We start from the raw sequence: 21,397 nt of genomic DNA, 5'->3' as shown, positions 1-21,397 counted from the left end.
AATCAGCGAAATGTCACATCTCCATCTCAGCTACCTTAGTGTTTTATGTCCTTATACCATATGACCCTTACCAACTGTATTATAGTATTGGCTTTCTATATTGTGCTCATTTATAGAGACTGTAAATGAGGAATCCAGTACCTCACGGAGTGACTGCATAATAGTAAATTAGGTCAATATCCTGTTGTTTAATAAATGTTTTCTGACTTAACCATTTCAGATTCTTCAGATGAAGGCATCACACAGAACATCTTGTTAGTCTATGTGCATGGACACCATCTCACACACGTGTTAACTGAAATAAACAACAAACACATATGTTTTAACTGTACTAAATAAGAAAATACATATGTGAAGGTACTTTGAAAAAAAAAGATTAACTAAAACAAAACAAATAACCAATGTGATCTTTAACTTATCTTTACATATTATAGTAAAATGTGGTTATTAAGCTATAACTTCAGAGAGCTGAGCTTTCAAGGGAGGGTATGTTTATTATCCAGAATTTGTCATCTATTAGGAATATTTTAGTTTGCTTAGCTTCTGAGAATTAAGATTTTTTTTTAAAAAAAGGCTTAGTGTTGTAGAATTATCAACAGCTTTTTATTCATCCCAGGTGTGATTTTAATGTCCAATATGTACAGGAGAATAACAGTTCCATCTATTGAACTGTATAAATACCCAACCAAATAAAAATGATTATTTTAAAAGGAAACCTTGGAAATGTAAGGGTCATATACTAAAAATATCCTTTGTCCCCTTGGGTGTCTCTGGGTAAATGACTACTCAGTGGCTTATTAGAAGGAGGTCTTTGCATTGCATCACACAGCAAAGTTTTGGAGTCTCTAGTGTGTCGGATAAAAACTTTTTGACCCAATTGTTGTGAATTTTACAGCTCTTTTCAAAACAAAGCGGAGTCATAGTAGAATGATAGCATTCCCAATGTATTTATGCTATGGATATTTGGGGAAAATATGTCATTGGTAACTGCCATTACTTAATTTTAACTGTTTAAGTTTGAACTTTCAATTGGAACATTAAACACTTTCTGGTTAGCATTCCCCATTGTATAAAATGTCAAGGTAACAACAATTGCTCATTTTAAATGTTCTTGTTTTATTTTATTAGCATACAGCTACTAGTCATAAGTTATTGCTTTTAAGAAATGCTCTGAAAATATGTGGCAGAATATATTCTCTTGGTATATGTGTTTATATACATATATAAGTATAGTACATATATACACATTAAGAGAATACATATTCGTGTGTGTGTGTGTGTATCTCGTATAACTATAAAGAGTGAAGGCTTTTTTGTCGTTCTTGTTTTTGGTGAATTTTGATCCATTGGGATAGCAAATCTGATCCCAAACCTCAGTTCTTTAGCAATGAACATTCAAACCTAAATGAGAAACACTGCCTCTGTTACCCTTGGTTAAGCTGACACAGTCTGTCGGTTGATCCAAGAGAACCATGCTTGTTATTGCAGGTATAAAATATCACCTGAAAGAAATTTTCAATTTGCCTTACCATTCCTGGACTAGAACTAAAAATGTTATAAAACTAATAATTGTGTAAAATAATACTATGTTCAAAACATTTTGTTATTTTTCTCTGAAATATATGGATGCTTGAATGAACTCAAAGGTACTGTGACAGAGGAAAAAAAAAACTTTAAATAGCAATTAAGGCATTATTTTCTTATTTCAGCATATAAAGACAAGGAAATGTAATGGTTTTAATAATTAAGGATGCAGACTAATGCACACATTTTTCAGTACTAATAAAAACTTCTTGTTATCATCTCTTTTTTAAGAATGAAGAAGGCATTTCCTTAATGCACTTCACTGATTCTCTTGCCAGCTCTGTTTAGGCTCAGAGTTTGATAATAATATTTCCAAATTGTAAAAATAAAAAAAAATAGCATAAAAAGTGATTTCAGTCCAACTTTCCAAATCAGTTAACCCAAAGGTTAAGTGCTACTGCACTTGACCTAAGAGAGAGTTTGGTCCCCTTTTATAAGACCTGAGTGTAAAGAATAAAGAAAGCATTTTTCTTCTTCCCTCTTTTAAAGAAGCCACATGTAATGTTCTCTGAGTTAAGTTTTACCATTCATAATGAATGCAGCCTCGCCATTCAAATGCGACCATAAGTACACAGAAGATAAGAATTTAATTAAATGTAGATTAAAACCAAACAGGAAAACACACTAGCTGATAATTTTATCCCATCCTCTGGCCATATTTTTTATACTTCCTTCTTGTTCTTCTTTGGGCTATAGCTTATCAACATGCCGATAGTACCATAACTCATTACATCTGATGGTGCAGCAGAAATATGCAGGCTCTGTGCTTGGATTTCCAAGGCACTTAAAATGCAAAGCATGTAAATGTCTCTGTTAAATATACTAGTGTGGTAACACTGGTGAAAAGGAAGTGATTCTGAAGAAATTCTTAAACCTCTCACAAGATGCGTTCTCACAAGATTGCATAGTAGCAAATGGCATTTTCAAAGTGGAACCAATTCATGTACGCATACGTATGTGATATGTCTTAATTTTTTGAGATTAAACTCCTTTAGCAGTTGTCAACTTTGAGTGCCAATCAACTTGCTTAGTTTACTTCAATGTATGGAGAGTTTGGTACATAGGCATTTATATCTCTTTATAGAGGAACGGTGGTTTTATTTTTTTTCATTGTTTACCATAATTAATAACACGTTATCTTTGTGCTTAAATGTTGCTCTCATTAATCTTAAATAAAACTCTCCCTAAATGATCTCCTATTATTTAATCTGAATCTATTGAGATTGTGAAGGTAGAGGCCATAAGACATCAGTGATAAAAGTCTGAAGGGACAGAGGCTTTCATTATTAAGACAGTATATATTATGCTTAGTCAGTTTATCTAAATTTTTTTCTAGTAATTCTTTTTATCATCATATAAATAGGCAGTGATCAGTTAGAAAAAATCTTGGTCATTGTAAAGGAAGGCTCTAGACCAAACACAATAATTTTAAAATCAAAAAGAGAATACGTATTGGATCTGTTAATTAAATATTAGGCTAAGGTTTACAATGCCAATGCATCCTTCAGTGTGCAATCTTGGTTTTTTAAGCATAACAGAATCACTTATATGTTTGCATTCTCTGTATCTAAAACTAGGAGCCCTATGTAGTGTAAAACATTTTTTTTTAAGCTAGCATAAAACTGAGGAAATTCTTTTTTTTAAAGGAAAATAACTGGTTGCTTTTTTTTCCTGGCAGTGGGCTGTTTAGTTCACACTAATTGATAGGGTTTTTCAATTAAAATCTCAAAAAATGATTTAGGTTTTTTATTTTTAATGCAATTTTAAAGTTCTTGATGGTTTGAAGTACTAAGCTAATAGTACCAATTTCTCTACATTGTCATATGATCACTTTGCACTCAAGTTGATATAATATGATGATGCATTGACATGGCTGCCGATTTTGCCTTTAGGAATAATTAACTCAGTTCTCAAAGGCACCAAAAACTTCACCATCTGAAGAAACAATGTTTAAAAGAGTGAACCTTATATTTTCTTGCCATTTAATTCACTTGGAAAAATAAGAGTCACAGTATAGACGTAAGTTAAAGTGCCGATACTAACTGGACTTAGTGGCTTTATTCAGACAGCTGGAGACATTGCTGAGGCGTCAGTAACACTCTCTATCAATTCATTTTCCTTTGGTCCCCTTTTCATACATTAGTTTCAATGGTGATATGAAGAAGGAACAAAATAAAATTACAGAAAGGAAAACAGAAGTGCAAACTGGAGGAACATATTTTGAGATTTTGAAAGAACACATTTAAAATGCCTTTGTTTACTAAAAATTTTTAAATGTAGAAATATTTTTAAAAACTCACCAAGTAGCCTGCATATATCTGTGTAATGTATAGGAGGTACAATTATTAGTCTCTAGAGCATTCTAGGAACATGATATTTTAAACAAACAAACAAACAAACCTCCCTGGTGTGCCATGAGAACAGAAAGAGAATTCTTTAGACTAGTAAATTCTAGTTAAGTCTAGTAAATTCTTTTCTTTTATCAAACATGTATTTAAGGGCAAAATGAGAAGAATGTTTCTCAAAAATTCGCTTACTTTGCAGGCTCCAGTCCACCTTAGACTGTTTTCCTTTAAGAATCCCGAAGAAACTTTGAGAACCCCCTGCACACCATGCAGAACACTATGGTACATCCTGGTCATGGTTGTGTTTTTCTCTCGAGCACTGTGAACTCTTTAAGAGCGGTGACAGAAAGAAATCTAACAATGGGCAGTGGACACACGATGCAATATATATAGGACAGAAAGAAATCTAACAATGGGCAGTGAACACACGATGCAATATATGTATTCCTTATTGTTGAATTGTACACCTGAAATTTACTGGATTTCATTAACAAATGTCACCATAAAAAAAAAAAAAAAAAGCAATCCTCTATCCTGTGCCAAAAGAAAGGGAGGCAGAGAGGAATTTAGCTATCCAGGAAAATGCTATTCTATTATCTTTAATATTTTATCAGGCTGGAAACGATTCCAGTTTCAGAAGAATTAAGAATTTGAGCATAATAAATATTTTAAGGAGAAAAATATGGAGCTAAGAGTATGCAAGATTTCTCCTTGGCCACGTCGATGAGTGTCAATGACAGAAAACAACGAGAAATTTGTATTTGGTAATGCTTTGCCAAGGGCACAACAAAGAAAAAAATGAACTAATATTTATTGACTGCCTACTGTGTGATGAGATTTCATATATCATCTAATTAAAAATTTTATTTAAAAAAACCTGTAGTCTGAATGGTCCACATCTTGCGGATGTAAAAACTGCATCTCAGATTGTGTAATTTACCTACCATCAAAGAGCTAATCGGTTCCAGCACGAGCAGAGATCTGTCTCGGTAGCATCTGTACTTGTCTCTGTACAGACTGCAGAGAGTATGGTTTTAGTTCACTGTACGTGTATTTTATCTGAAATGAAATTGCCTTATTAAATTAATTATTTGAAAAAAAGTACCTTACAAGCTACTGTATACTAAAAGTCTGTTTTTAAATTTTATTTAAAAAGTACATAAAATTGTGATCTTTAAATCAATATAATTCAAGGAAAATGAAATTAGATTAGTATAGTAACATCTTTGAGGAAATTATAAAATCAATGCATATAAGTGTTAGGAAGTCACTTCCGTCACGATTTTATTGCGGTGCTTGAGAGATTAGGAATTTTACTCCATTCACCATATGTGTCTATGTTGACAATGGATCTTTGGTTACCACCTTTTGTTCTCTTACATCTGAAATAAGCAAGAGTAGTGCTCAGAGTTTGTTTCAGAACAACACTGGCAGAGCACAACCAATTTTGCCAAGAGGGAAACTGGTGAAATCTGTCTTAGAAGCAACAGTGACATTTTAAATTAAATATAAGGAAAAAAATAAATGTAAATGTAAGAAATCCATTTTGGGGGAGAAACATACAAAAAGGATTTTTATAAATACAAGCTTACCTTGGAATAAAGCTATTAAGGAGAGCTTCAACCACCCATAAGATTTTAACTCTAGCCTTTGTCTGAGGGAGAGTGTATTCCCATCAGGCTATGTAATAACTGAATTATTGGTTAAGTCTACAGACTTTTAAGTGAATGCAAGGTAGATTTTCCAGTCAGATTTGGTAATTTCTTCGAAGTATTCTCTATGTCGATCAGGGGCAAATAGGCAAAAGCGAAGAAGGAAAATGTTTCCCTACTATAATCATACCATACAGACTCTACCTTTTTACTAGTGCTCAAAAGTACAAATTTGATTTATTTCCACCTTTCTGAATTGTGTTATTACACAAGAAAACCAAAATAGACTTTAAGAGTCTGCATAGCCAGGAAGAAATTATGTCTCAAATAATTAAATAAAAATAATTGTAACCGATTAACATATTATTAAAATATTTCTGTTAATGGGTAGTTTGAGTCATCTCATGGCAGTGGCAAAATTGGAAGTCAGATTGTAATGAATGCATGTTACAGCATTAAACAATAACACATTCTTCCCGGGAAAATGAAAATGACAGGTGTAGCCATTGATGCTTCAAGCATATACTCTGACCTCAAGACTTGCAATCTGCTACAGTCTGTAGAGCACATACTGTGGAGTCAGAATTGTGCTGAGAAAGAGAAGGACTGGAAAATGGTTTATAGGAAATTCATCTTATTTACTGAAAAATATGTATTTCAATGTCTTATGGAGATAACATTCTAAAAATAAAATGGAAATGAACATCTCCCTGACTGCTTACTTCTCTTCCTCATTTTCTTAAGCACAAAAAGAGATTTATGAGTGATGGAGGCTATATTTATATAGCTTTTTAAATGGATGATGCTGTGGTGTTTGACTTTAGGTAGATTTAAAAAAAAAGTTCTTGCAGCTCAGTGTCTTCAAGTTATATTCAAAACTAGATTCTTGCTGCATTTTTTTTTATTTAAATGGTTTGCCTTGCTGATCATTGCTCATAGATTTCAGGATGATGCAGAATATGAAAATAAAACTAGCATTAGTTGAATTCATATTTCTGAAATTCATTCGTTGTTACATTTTGTAGTTCGCTACAGATCATTACTTTGTGCTTGGGTTTGCTCATATTTCCAATTTTGTCTAATTCTGAGTCACAATTTTTACATTATAACTCATTGAAGATTTTATTTTTTTTCATTTCTGTAACCATTATTTGAACCATAAAAAACTGCATTACTGTATTCATAACATACTGCTCATGTGACAGTTTTTGAACTTTAATATTCTTTTCTGTAATGTGCCGGCTTAGCAGCCTATAAAAGAGACATATTGTTTGTAATGTTTCTTACCCACAACAAATGATGTGATCCTGGGGTTTATGAAATGGCAGTAGTTTTCTAAATTTGTGATTCTTCTGTGTTCCGTCGTCAAGAACAGTTGTACATCTGCTCAGCACAGACTTTCCGAGACTATGAACTTTAATTGAGGAAAAATAATGAGGGTTCAGGGACTACTGATATGGAGTCGGTTGCGAAGCAGGTGCCCTGCTGCCAGATCAATGGATTATTTACTCCATTGTCACAAACAGGAAACAGTTGGTTGTTTGTGATGACTACACGCATATTTTAAAACCTATGTACATATTTTCTCCTTCCTTGTCACGTAGAACATTTTAAATAGTGCTTAGTTTATGATTTAACATAACTATATAGAATAAGTAAATAACTCTCGTTCTATTTTAATAATTAACCACTTTGAAAAATAACTTTTAAGAGTGATTTCAGAAACATGCAACATCATATGAGCTTCCAGCTCTTGCCTCTCCATCGGTATGGTGGCAGTCATAAACCCTCTATCTGATTGTCTAAATAATTTTCTGCCTCTTTATAGGCGTTAAAGGCAGGAAACCTTTTTTTTTCCCTAAATACATAGAGAAATCTAAACTGTAAAGTGTAAATAGTTTTAGAATTTCATCAGGACACCCTAAAAGTTTATCCAGGTTTTTCAAACCACTGGCATAGAATTTTCTCATGCTAAAATTGGGAGGTTGAGGGGGCTGGGGCGTGGGGTGGTGGGGGCGCAAAGCTCAGAAGTCTTTTCTAAGTGCATAATGCAAGCACGTAGGGCTTTCAGAAGCCATCTGATGTCTGAGTGTGTTGGAACCATCTCCGACACACCTGAGCAGGACCAACCTAAGAGGCGAGGGTCACCGCAAGAGGAGCGTACTCCTCCCTCAGCGCTCCTCATTAGCAAACCAAACAAAGGGCTGTGAGATGCCTGGAATTAACTGCAGTCTCCACCATGACAAGTGACTTTTTGTGTTACATAATGATATGCTAGGAATTTAAATCCTAGGTTCTAGAGATCAGTGGTTTAAATTCTAATGATGGGTTTCGTGGCATGAAAGTCCGGCTTTTAACACTTGGAGGTTACAGACAGTAGGAACCACGCCATAAACTTTGTACAGGGCACCCGCTCACGCACAGCCCCTTCGAACGCTCCAGGAGTTCATGCGAGCCTGGTCTCTCCACCCCAAATGTGATCATTGAACCCATTCTCGGAAAAATCTTCGTTTTTACCATAAATGTCTCTTAATTCCTTTTGGAATTGGGATTACTACTGGAAGTCTGAATTATGCTGGAAACAACTATTACCAGAGAAAAACAAACTTAAGAAAAAGAAGCTTGAAGTTTTAAAATGCAAATGATTGAGCCTAAATCCATTAAATAATCAGTAATTTCAAAGTACATTTAACTAAAGTATACTTGACAATCTAATGAATCTGCCTTTAAGTTTGAAGACACTCTGGTAAAAATAATAAATTTTTCTTGTTAACTATATATTTATTGCTATATGATATAATAATATACCAGTGCATCTTTCCCACCACAAAATGGTGACAAAAATTAAATATGGATATAAAAACAGTACTTTCATTTCCATATTTAATGATAGTATTAAAATACTTTAATACTATTCATACCAAATAATTGCTACTAGTTAAGTGTGTCATTCTTTAAGTGAGGATTAAGTTTTATACAGATGTTTCAGCAAATGTTTATGCTCAGTATGGGTCTTGTAACATTGTTAGCATTTCTACCATGCTGTTATATATTTTAAGAATACTGTACTTCTGTTTAGATTTTTAATTCATGCTTACTAAATATTACATGCAAGTAGTCACTGCTTACTATTTTTCTCTGTTACTAATTATAATAATAAATGTAGTTTTCATAGTAAAATTGAGTTTCCCATCAGTGCTGTAGGAATAGGCAAAATGAAATTTACTTTTTTTCCAGTGAGGTAGATGGGGGTTGTTACTTTAGCATCAACTTAATTTCCTTTAAGTCCAAAAGCTAGAATGGGAGTCAGGTAAAATTACATTTGTGAACAATGAAATATGTGGTTGCTTTATTTCTATCAACAAAAGGCTTAAATTAAATGATAATTGAATTATTTAATTTATGAGCAAATATTCAACTGGCTTTATAAAGAATTTCTTAGGTCTGCTGTCTTGAAAATATGTAGCATCAGAAGTAGAATTACCCATTCATAAATATATGCTTTACTCTAGACAGCAGGAAGTACTAAGTTCAAGCTTCCACGTTCTGTTACACCATGTGGAGACAAAAGGTGTGAAATGAAGTGACATCAATGAAAATTCTCCGAATAAAAGACATCAGGGGTAAAGTCTTTGTCTAGGACTCCTGATCTCTAGAAATGAGTACTGTACCTAAATTTCTTGTTATGTGACCTGCCCTTCTCAACTGAATCTAATTTTTCAAAAAGAATGTAAGAAATCTGAATTGTAAGAGAAGAGTGGCAGTGACTTACTTTTCCTATCCATGGAGATAAAGGATGCGATATCCCCCTTCCCCACCCCTTTTTAACACAGATGTGTCTGAGGGATACCAGAGAGCCAAATGAAGACATGAATTATAAACCCAAATATAACCGTCGCAAAATTGGCCCTAGCCTTAGGAGATCTGAGTAGCTATTGTTAGGAGGATTTTTGTAATGAGTGAACAAGTCTGCTATTGATACAGACCTTCAGTGTGTCCGCTTTCCTGCACTTTGTGCTGGTCAGGAGAAATTCAGTGTGTGTGTGTGTGTGTGTGTGTGTGTGTGTGTGTGTCCACACGCGCAAGCATGCACACGTGCATATGCCTGTGTGTGTGTTGCTGTTGTTTTAATAATTGGAGCAGCAGTCTCAGAAGAAACTGGAAAGGCTAACTATTTTCAGGAAGATATTTAGTTGAATGAAAATGTGGCAAAATACTGAAACCTTTGTTGTCTTGAAAATGAAACTTGATTTTCTAGGAAAAAAATATATATGAGAATAAAAATCTTGAGACTTCATAATGATTTTATTGACAGTAAAAAATTATTTTCCAACTGAAGTTTTGAGTCTACAATAAAACCTTTATGTCAAAAATTACCCTAATGCAAGGAAATTAAAGGATGCTGCAAGCCTTTCAGAAATGCCATTTTCAGAATACCTTCTGATGATTATTGGTCTCTTTTTTCTGTAAAGTTCTATAGAGAATATATTTTAATTAGCTTCCACTTGATACTACTTCATACACATGGCCCAACTCTGACCCAATGTCTGATCATATAGAATACATTACAAAAGAACTGGTCATTTGAGTGCTTTAATATAGCTTTGTATTAATGTCAGACATCATTTAGACAAGGCATTAAAAGTGTTATTTTAATGAAGGAAATGTGTTGGGTAAAAGAGGCTTAATCTTTATAGGAAGAACAATTTCAATTAGCTCTAAAATATTAATTTGTTCGTACAACTATATACTCTAATGTATTTGGCTACAAAACATCTTATGAATAATACATGCTAGAATCCACTTGTCTTATTGATGTAACTAATACTGCCTTTAAAAACAAGGGTTGCTAATTTTATAACCTCCACGAATCAGTTAAAATAAAAAAATAAGTTTTAAAAATTCGACCATTTTTAATGTTGAAGGCTTTTTCTCTACCCCCTTCCCCCAAAGTAATTTGTAAGGTTATAAATAAAATATGCAATCTCCAGCTAGTGAGATATTGAATAGGTTTTAAACATGATATGGCTATCTGTCTTAAAGTTTTAAGGGCATTCTTATTTATTTGTTTACATGGCGAGTATAAGATATTCTCCCTGGAAACAATTTGTCTCACTGTGGAAAATGTGAAAATATGAGAACAAAAATAACTGCATACCTTAATCCTACTATTGTGTTTCCGGGAACTAAAAATGCCGCTGTTCTGGCTTTTACTCTCCTTGAATATCTCCCTGTGGCCTTATCTCTCTGTTGCGCTGGCTGTTTATTGCAACATCTTGGCATTGGTTTTCATGGCTGCGCATGTGGCTGTACCTTAAGGTGAGTAAGAGTCACATAGGTAAAAAACCTGTAGCCCTTTTGAAAATATGCTGTTTGTCCCTGAAGCTAAGCAAAAGTCGGGGATTGCTTCGTAGACTTCTCAGGGGCTGCCTATACGAAGCAGAACATGGGCGGCTCTAAAACACTTGAACGCTGTACACCGACATGGCACACTTGTCTCCTGGCTTGGATGGCTTCAAAGTTCCTGTTACACAACAGCAAAGCAGCTGGAGAAAGAATGTAAACCTCTGCTGGCCAAGGAAAGGTTTCCTGCATCCTGACAAATGCCCCTAAACAGACTAACAAAGTAGGAACGATGGCTTTCCTATGGGTAGGCCTGAAAAGCATACATCGTCTTCTATGACTCTCATTATCATCAGTGCCATTGGTCACATTGAGTCTGATTAATTCTCATGTAAATGAAAACTAGATTTATTTTAATATAATTCCTGTGTAATGGAAGACTGGAAGGGAAAAAGTGCTGAGTTTCATAGCAAAGCCAAGCCACACAAATGCAGTTTTTCAACTAGGTAAAAGAGGCTTTTGTAGTAGATTTCATGCAGCAGTTGGCATTGGCAGTATTGCAAAAAGAGATGTATTCTGTTGTGCTCTGTTTGATCAAGTGCTAAACCCGTGTGATCAATAGAGAGACAGATGTCGGGTGCAGATGGCGATGCCGTGATACCTGGGGCAGCGCGGGCCTGCCAGAATGACAGAATGGGAACAGGGAAGAGCAGCAATGCAACAGAATGTGACAAATGAAATTAGGGTTTATACTAGTCGATAATTTACAGCTAATACAAAGTGACAGAATTTTTCAGTACCCAGTATATTTTACTTCCAGTAATGCTATAGCCAATAAAGGCATATTTCACGCAACATAATAAAATGAAAGCTGTGGGGAAATATAGTCCAACCATTTTTATTATGTTACAACTTTTAAAATTGATCCCTGAGAGAATACTAATAGCATGCAAGTCTTGTTAGAGTGACGTCTAAAGGCATTTTATCTCCAAATTTATAGCAGCCCCTCATTGCATATTAGACTGGACTCATAAGTTGAAGACATCACTCTAGTGAGCAAAATGCATATGCTTTGCTTTAAAATATATTATTAAGTACTCTTTAAGTTTGTTTATAAAATTATAAAAACAATTATTAATTTCAACATACTAAATAAAGACTTTAATTTTCTATATTAATGGGAATGTTTAAGTAGTCACCTGTGTAATTAAAAATGAAAATCTAAACACATGGTAAAATCTTTTTTTTCACCATACTCTAAGCCAAAAGCCATAGTCAATATATTTGAAATATGGTTTATGACTATATTTCAAAATACATTGATAAATACTTTGAAGTGACAACTTTCACGGTAATGGTTAGTGAATCTGTTGATGTCCTTTTGTGACTTAGCCAAATTCCACATATTCTTGAACACACACACACACACACGCAAACACACACACACAGAGGCTGCAGTGACCTGCTACCAGTCTGGGAGAGGTATAGGGCGCATGAGCAGAGCAATCACCTCAGCTAACCTATGTGGTGAGCTCTTTCCTTGTTATTCTGTTCTTTCCTCTGTTTCTCCTCCTCCTCTGGGCTTCTGGTGCTCTGAGGCTGTGCCATTTCTTCTGCAAAACATAACTTCATAGAACTGCTTGTCTGCCTGGAATCTCTCACCCTGTCCACTCCCCCTTTATTCAAGTATTCACTGAGCAGTAGAATCTTAGTAGCCTTTCCCAGGGTTTTTGTCATCATACCCAAGTGAAACGCTAGAGCTGGAATGCCCGCAATCAGGGATGGTCTGATGGAAGGCACCTTGGAGAGTTTCCTAACACTTACACGGTACAGTCATGAACAAGACCCATGATAACCTGTGACACTGGCAAATGCTTAATAATAATAGTAGGAGATAATCCATGCCTTTAACACTGTTTCCTAAATGAAGACCCAAGACATATTCTTCAGTGGCAAAAATCACCAATATTTTTCACTGGCTCAAGTGGGAACATTTATGAACTATGGCGTTGTTCGAAGGGGACAATATCATGATGCTCAATGCAGTTCTGAAAATTTTGGGAATCTTACCTATTGGAAATAATACTCAGCAGTGGAAACTCACACACACACACACACATACACACACACACACACACACACACACACTATTTACTCTGCATAACAATAACAGTTACTTTATATAACAGCTAGGCTAAATTATACCTATTATCCATAGTTATGTCAGAATTCAAGCTAATTTTAGTTTAGATATAGGTGAACCCAGGGCTCTAAAATTTATAATTATTAATAGTAACATAACAATAGTATTCTAGACATTTCAAGAGACATTATGCTTTTCGGTTTACTAATTCAGTTGTTCATACTATTTTAACAACAACAAAAACTCCTTGCTTTATTTTTTAGGAGACTCGTGAAATTTTAGTAACATATTGATCAAAAACCTTAACTAGACTTTTAATAAAGGAGACCAGTTTCAATGTGCAATGTCCTTAGTTATTCTAACCTACCAAATATGAGAGCTGTTACAGAAAGCATTTTTAATTCTGAAGACTCATACAGAGAGTATGCCTCAGGTTGTTGGCTTATTACAATATAAATGGATCATTCATTTTTGGAAGACATCCACAGCTGCCCCCACAATCATTATAGGAAACTCATGCTTGAAAGTAAAGGCCTTCCTGCTCTGTGTTAACAAGCATTACTTTATTTGGATCACGACATTTCCTTCCAAAGATATCTTTAATATGCCATTTCATAGGACCTGGTTAGAGATTAGCAAGTTCATAAGATATTTAACTGGATTCTTAGCTTTATGTAGCACCATTTCACACATAACGAACGATGAGTAAGTTTAGGCTCACAGAAAACCATTTCATTTCATTTGCTAGCTCTAAAAAGTCACCTGGAGTTGTCTCATGATAGCAGCATTTATTGGCATCCTCACTTTACTCCATCTGTCAATTTGTCTTTGAACCAGTTGAAAGGAACCAAAGTACCAGCCTTTTAATTTTAAAGGTGAAGAAAGTGAGGCCCAGAAAATTTAGATGGATTTCCCACACACACACAGTAGCACAGGCTGTATCAGAATCCAGTTCTCAACTTTGCCGTCATGGCTGAAGTTAGACTAGCCGACTTGGATTCTTTTACCAGGGCAAGACTGCTCTCCACAATATTAGCCTCATACATTCTTCATGAGTCAACTCAAATCCCATCTCTTTTCCTAAGGCTTCCCCAACTACTGTTGGCATAATGATTTTCTACTCCTCTAAACTCCTGTAACGAGTGATGTCTGTATAACCATACGATCCCCGGAATAGTCCCAGGAAGTAGGAGCTGTTATCCCATTTTACAGAAAAATGACCTGAGGCTCAGAGAGAATAAACAATTACCCCAAGTAACATAGCTTAAAAATGACCAAATTATAGTAGGAGACACAACACAATTTGTCATCTTGACAACCTTTTAAAATGTACTGTTATGCCATATTATCTCAGTTTCACCTGCCACTATGACAGAGGTCTTTTAAAGATGAGGTAAGTCTTCAAGGACATACTTCTATGAATGTCATGAACATTTTGTATGCAAGTATCCACTGGCATCTCAGTATATCGGTGCAGTGGGATCTAAGGCTTGCCTAAGAGTCGAGTATCATGGGACAGGAGAGAATACTGCCACCCTTCTTTTGTGAGTACAGGCTGAGCACTTGCAGGGAGCAGTCCATGTATTCTGTCAGCCACCGTGCTCCACATTGCCTTGATCACAGTGTGTGGTCCATGAATAGAGGCTGAGTAAAAAGCTGAATAAATTAATGATGAAAATGATCTCTTACTTGCCACCTTATTTTTTTGCTACCTAATCTAACCAGATAATACTGGCTTATAAATTACTATTTCAGGAATAGAGTAAATCAGTTAGATTGTGCCTGGAAATTATTTTTTCCCACTTTTCTAAGTTACTGCTCATTTTATAAGTATACAAACCATGCATTTAGCCATAAAGGGGTTCAGGAAAATTCCATGATGCTCCAAGAATGCAGGACTGAGCATTTCCACTTATGCATTGCTAATGCCTCTTTGGACTCAAGATAACTTGACCCATTGATTTGTATAAAAATATCTATTTCTCTGAATTCCCTTACAAACCTTTGTATATTACTTCTCCTCTAAATAATATATTTAATTCAGAAACGTACAGGGCAATGGAATGCAAGATTCTTTACAGACTTTAACAGTATGAACCTTTCGTAAAATGTTATAGGGAGTTTGACTAAAAAAAAAAGTGATACCAAAAATGTAAATTTTATTATTTGATCCCCAGCAATAAAGTGGAAACTCAATTCATTAGTATAAGGACTGAAGCAAATAAATGCAATGAAATCGATGAATATAGTATAGGAGAAACATTTCAGAAACTCTTTGTACGAAAATGTAAGTAGTGGATTCTTTGAGTGCTGCTCCTTCCCATAAAACATATGAATTTTATGTGTTAATGCATGGCCTTTCAAAAGTCCCTTTGAAAATCAATTATACTGCCATATGTGTTCATGACCTATTCAAGAATATGTGTCTAATAATATTAGTTCCAAGATGGTGCAAGGTCTTAAAATGAAATATTTAACTTTTCATACTTCAATAAAATTGTTAGTACTCTGATTGAGTGACAGACAGCACACTGATTTTTTTTTTTTTTTTGTAATGGAGTTTTTGGTAAGACTGGCTCCACAGAGTTAACACAAATTCTGCTTTCCAATAAAGACAGCCACCAAGGGTCCTGATTACAGGAGGGGTCATAGCTCACTCTGCTATCTATCCTCTCAAACCTTCATTTTGGTGTCACCTATATCATGTTAAACTGGCATAACTCCTTATGAGTGGGCACAAGGCCAACATAACAGATGGCACCGAGCTGGGCCTGCCAAGGGACCAGTGTGTGCATCAAGTCTGACTATTAGAAATGGAGTTCCCATCCAGGACTGTTGTTCATATAAATATTTTTGCACATTTATAGTTTTTATTTTTTAAATATATGCCCCAAACTATGTTACACTCATACACACACACACACACACACACACACACACACACACCCTCTCACAATTACTTTAGAATCTTTTAAATTAAATGTTTAACCATATTTTGATTATAAATAAATCCAGGTTCAGTGGTACAATACTGATAACACATGATAGAATCTTTTATGTTAGGTCAGTGTTTTTAATCTAGCTACATTGTTAAAATTTAGAAGATCTTTATTATTATGAATAGTATTTGTCATATTCATTTATCTATTAAACTAGATTTATAAAAATTTATATTCAAATTCCTCAAGGTAATTATGAATTGTATCTAAAAAATATACATATTTATAGAAAATACATACTAGAGAAAGAATAAAAAGATATCAGTCACGATGATTTTATTTCTCCTTTTTCACAGTATCATTTGCTCTATCCAGCTTAAAAACTTAATTTGTGATCTAAGAAGCAAAACAAAACAAAATCTCAAAAATTTAGGGCTCTCTGTGGAATTAAAATATAGGCAAATCCCAAGAGTTTGGGTGTTTTGCAGGCAATACCTGTTTTTTGGATTCCTAGAATATTTGCAAGTGCATATTTAGTTAAAAAATGCAGCCAACAGTAGAGATCTGAAAGCTAAACGGAGTCACTATTCTCCGGGAATAACAGTCTGAAATCATTGATATAAATCACTTCCCAAAAGGCAATGAGGACCAGCGACAGAGTAGCAAACAAAATGTGCTTTCCGAGGCCAGTGCTTTCTAGGACAGTACCTTGAGCCGTTGACATTTTACAATCTGCCCTACTTGAAGCTTCCAAGGACTAGCCTTTGCCATTCCAGGTAAAATAACTATGAGAAGAGAGAGGAGCAAACATTTTTGAAGTACCTATTCCCTGCTCATCTCTGCGCTGTGTTCTTCATATAAAGTGATATTATGTAACAGTCACAGCAATCATCTGATAGTAGACAGGATAATCCCCATTTTGCAGGTGAGGAAATTGTGTCTCAGAAGGATTAGTTAAATTGACCAAGGTCACACAGATGCTAAATATTCATAGCCGAGTTTCTCACCCAAATATTCCCAATTTTAGAACACCAGATTTTTTGCACTATATCATATTGATCATTTTTGGTTACCTAGCAAATGGAGTAAAACCAGTAAGCAGACTTGGTGATTTACTAAGGATTTGGAATTGGTCTTCATATCTAAGAGAGGGATCACAAAGGTCCTGAGAGCAAGTACAGCCAACTTGCCCAGCAGCCAGTGAGCAGTGCTCATGAGAAGTTGCTGTTAATGCAGAAACTGAACTGAGCAGGAGCTAAACAGTAAGTAAATTACTTTCAGGGCCAGAAAATGGGATGATACAACTACCTGAGTAGGATATTTTATGGACCATATTTTCCTCTTGTTTTCTTCTTTTGAGTCCTTTTAAATTTAATTGGTAGGTATCTAGGATTTCTTTTAATCTTCTAGAACTAATAGCATGAAACGCTAGGAATAAACAGAAGTACATTTCATTGCCTTCTGCTACCTGAGGTAAATTTTAAAATTTCAGGGTTTTGATAATAAAGCTAGGTCACTTATAAAATTATTTATCTTGAAGGAAGTATAGATTTTGTGAAAATATTTAAAAACTTAGAAAATACAGTGTATATGTATGCATATTAATTAGAAAATAATCAAAATCAAATTATAACAAAAGTTAATTTTTAGAAACAATGTTTTACAAAATCCATTTAGGATTTTCACAGATTATTTTCTTCTATTATGATTAAAAGATTAATAGATATTTCTGTTTTATTATCCTTAATTATTACTTTTTTTAATGGTTCATTGAGCCAATGGGTTTTTTTTAAAACTGTTTTCTTTTGGGGGAAAAAAATGTCATGGTTTTCCACAGATTCAAAGAATGTTATTGTAATAAGTTAGGTTGTGCTCAAGAACGTGAAAGGGAGTAACTGTTTCATTTTTAGACTCTTGACTCTATTATATATTCCTTGCAAAATGAAAAATGTTTTTTTATGATTTTTTTTTCTTTTAGTTTCATGGTACATTGCTATACTTGATGCGATTTCAGGGTAATTTTATACAATTTTGTAAATGACTTAAGTGATGTAATGCATTGGAATACACAGTAAGGTGTTTTAAAATCTGACATTTCCATTTAGAAGAAAAACACCGAGTGTTCAGTAAGCATTTTAAAAGAATTCAAATTCAGAACCCCTAATGTGCAGAGAAGTTTGATTTACCTGTCTTTTTTTTTCCTTTCCTTCAGGGAAGCACAGGCTCCAGCTTTCAGAATTCATAAAGACCTTTGATTTTCAACAGTTAGTACTAAGTTCTCTGTTTAAGAGCAACATTCTTACAGATTTCAGGAGCAAGTAAGTGGTCAGTATACAGTGTTACTTATTTTCCTTCTGAACACAGCTGATGTAATGGTTGCAGGCTTTTGTTTTGTTTTGTTTTGTTTTAATATAAACCATCATTTCTAGGTCCCTGAATCACTGAATACAGACCGTGTTATAAAAATCACAATACTTATTATTTTTTGGTTCTATATTTCTCATTACTCTTGGAATTAACCAGCAATGCCTTTAAATTTACTAAAATAGTAGCAATGCTAAATTTAATCTAGCACATAAAACTGGTTGTTTAGAATTCATATATCTTCATATTTTTTCAGATCATTCAGGCCACTGTCAATTTCCCCTTAATAAAGCTAATCTTCAGTTCTGCATTTAGCCACAGTTTGCCAGTATGATTTACATTTTGATTCACCGTAAAATTCTAACTTTTCATATGATTTCATTCTAGAGTTCCAGTTGCTTTATTTAATAGATTGTCCTTTGATCTCATGGAGACAATTGCATTTTACTTCTCTAATGAAGCTTGTATGATTATAGCCAAGTGAATGTTGCACCAAATGGTAGAAGAAATCCCGAAGGGAATCATGTCTTTCTCCATGGAGGCTGGAAAAAGCAGCATAATTCATTTTTGAGTTATCAGACAGTTTGTTCCCAAATCCTTATTTCACACCATTATTTCTTTTCTTTTCTTTTTTTTTTGCATTCACAGATATTTTGTAATGGTAACGTATTTTCGAGGTTCTCTGAGTTATTTGTAACAACTAACCAGTTAAATAAGTTAATGTGTCCTTTATTCAGCAGACAAAATTCATAATAGGAGCAAAAGGCATACAGCGTGGCCTCATGTTCCTGATATTTTTGGCAAATATTTTTATCCTCTTATTTACACTTTAATAATTTATCACTGGCATTTTTGGAAATTAATTTTCAACGGGTCTCGTGCAATTTATTCAACAATAATTAAAAACTTAGCCAAAAATCTCAGTGTTGCACTGAATGTGAAAGAGTCAGTAGTTTAAAATCATATTCTATTACATGTGTTGTATTTATCTTTAACACATTTATCTCCATAGTTTTATCTATTTTGACTAAAAGAAGGGATTAAAGATAAAGTGTAGAACATGGAAGGTAAAAGAGGAATCTAATCCATAGATAGAAACTCCAAAGATTTGATATGTAGTCACAGCCAGCATTGACTTATGAACAGTCCTGTTTTTTTGTTAACTGTTAATCTCAGAAGGTTTATAACGTCTCACTCATCTGCATTTCCTCTCCAAATTTTACTTGTACATACAATTAAATGTTGTCTGTTGAGATCAGCTTGATTCCTCCTAATCAAAGGTGATATCCAGGGTGAAGCTTTACTTCTAGGATGTCAGGATAAGTAGCTTGAGTTCCCCCCTATAGGCAATGAAGAGCCATTCAGAGATTTCAGTTAAGGGTAGGAACAGGATCAGATTTGTGTTTTAGCCATGCATCCTTGCAAAAGTCTAGAATACAGACTGGAAGAGTATAAAACAGGAGGTAGGGGGATTAACCATCATGAGATAGATTTGATGGGTTCTGAACTGAGTATCACTGGAAGAGAAAGGGGGAAGGAGATTTGAAAGATACTTTGGATGCAGAATTAGTGAGACTTACTGATTGATTTTCTATGAAGAATGAAGACAATAAGGAATCTAATAAGACTCCATGATTTTGAGAAGATAATCGTACTCACTCAGGAAAATCCATTTTTCAGGCCTAAAATTCTGATCATAAGATGAACACTAGGTTTTTATAGATAGACAACCGTCAGCCATTTTGTCAGACCAAATTCCTGGTTTATTATTAAAGGTGTTGCTGAAATCAGCCATCATGACAAGAGCTCAACTACCTGCCTAAAGCAGCTTGGAAATAATGAATTTTCCTGATGGGGTGATAGTTTAGGAAATAATCAGGCAATTATGAAATGATTAATATAAAAATGCTAATAATAATTCATACCAGAGAATCCTGTTCCACTATGAATGAAACTTGGCCTGCGTTGTTACAACAGGGATTTGAATAATCAGACACAGATACCATGATCATGAGCATAATGCATATCTGTGGTTTTAAAGTAGTGGGAACAGGATGGGGCCGTCTGGAAAACAAACAGGTATAAAGATTTCACATGATGTATAATGTACTTCTTCTGTTTATAGCATAGTTTAATTTTACATACTGTCCTGTATAGTGACTTTAAAATTATTAAGTGAGAACCGTAGCTAGCAATGAATGCAAAATATTCATTGTTGTAAACTACAAAAATATTGCTTTTATGCAAAGAGAATGCCATTGTAGAATTTTAAAAGGCATAGAAATAAAAGGCTCAGGATTGGAGTGATTTAAACAAACTCACTAGAATATAGTAGATGATTAAAATACAATCTATAATTACATTACACTGGTATCAGGTAAGGATAAAAGCCTATAAATACACTGGGGTCAGGGTAAGCATAAAAAATGAAACAGTTATTTGAATAATCTGAGATCAAGTTGCAGTAATTAAAAACGAATGTATTATTCAAATGAAGGAATTAGGTTACAACACTCTTCATATGAAAATATTATTGTGACAGACTGAAATAAGTTAGAAATGATTTTGATTAAAAAATGGAAAAAGGAATGTAATAACTTTCACTGGGGAAAAACAGACAATCAGGGAATATCAAAAATTTTTTTGGCTGCCAGATGAGAGACTAAGAGGGGCTTGCTGTTCAAATGCTTCTTGATATCTTAAACTTGCAACAGTTAAGCTTCTGTTGCTATTTTATTAAATGATCGAATTTCCCAAATCACTCAAAGGTGCCAATTTCTTTCCAAAATTTTTGCAAAATCCCTTTCTCTTTACATAAAAGCAATATTTTTGTAGTTTACAACAATGAATGAATTATTTTTTATGCATTGCTGGCTACAGTTCTCATTTAATAATTTCAGAGTCGCTATAAGGGACTATATAAAATCAAATATGCTTTGTAATCAGAAGTCTCTCTCTCTCTCTCTCTCTCTCTCTCTCTCTCTCTCTCTCTCTCTCTCTCTCACCCCCCTCCACTTCCCCTCCCAT

General features: G+C 34.3%; 1 protein-coding gene and 1 pseudogene across 1 annotated transcript in view; one reads left to right on the top strand and one right to left on the bottom strand.

The window, feature by feature from the left end:
- ZFPM2 (zinc finger protein, FOG family member 2) overlaps positions 1-21,397 on the top strand; it is a 420,267-nt gene that overhangs the window by 368,443 nt on the left and 30,427 nt on the right. The gene's annotated exons all lie outside the window — the stretch shown is intronic.
- The window catches only part of LOC102893841, a 47,732-nt pseudogene that overhangs the window by 6,407 nt on the left and 19,928 nt on the right, over positions 1-21,397 (bottom strand).

Source organism: Pteropus alecto, unplaced genomic scaffold, assembly GCF_000325575.1.
Source record: "Pteropus alecto unplaced genomic scaffold, ASM32557v1 scaffold164, whole genome shotgun sequence".
NCBI lineage: Eukaryota > Metazoa > Chordata > Mammalia > Chiroptera > Pteropodidae > Pteropus > Pteropus alecto.
This window is presented reverse-complemented; position numbering and strand designations above follow the sequence as displayed.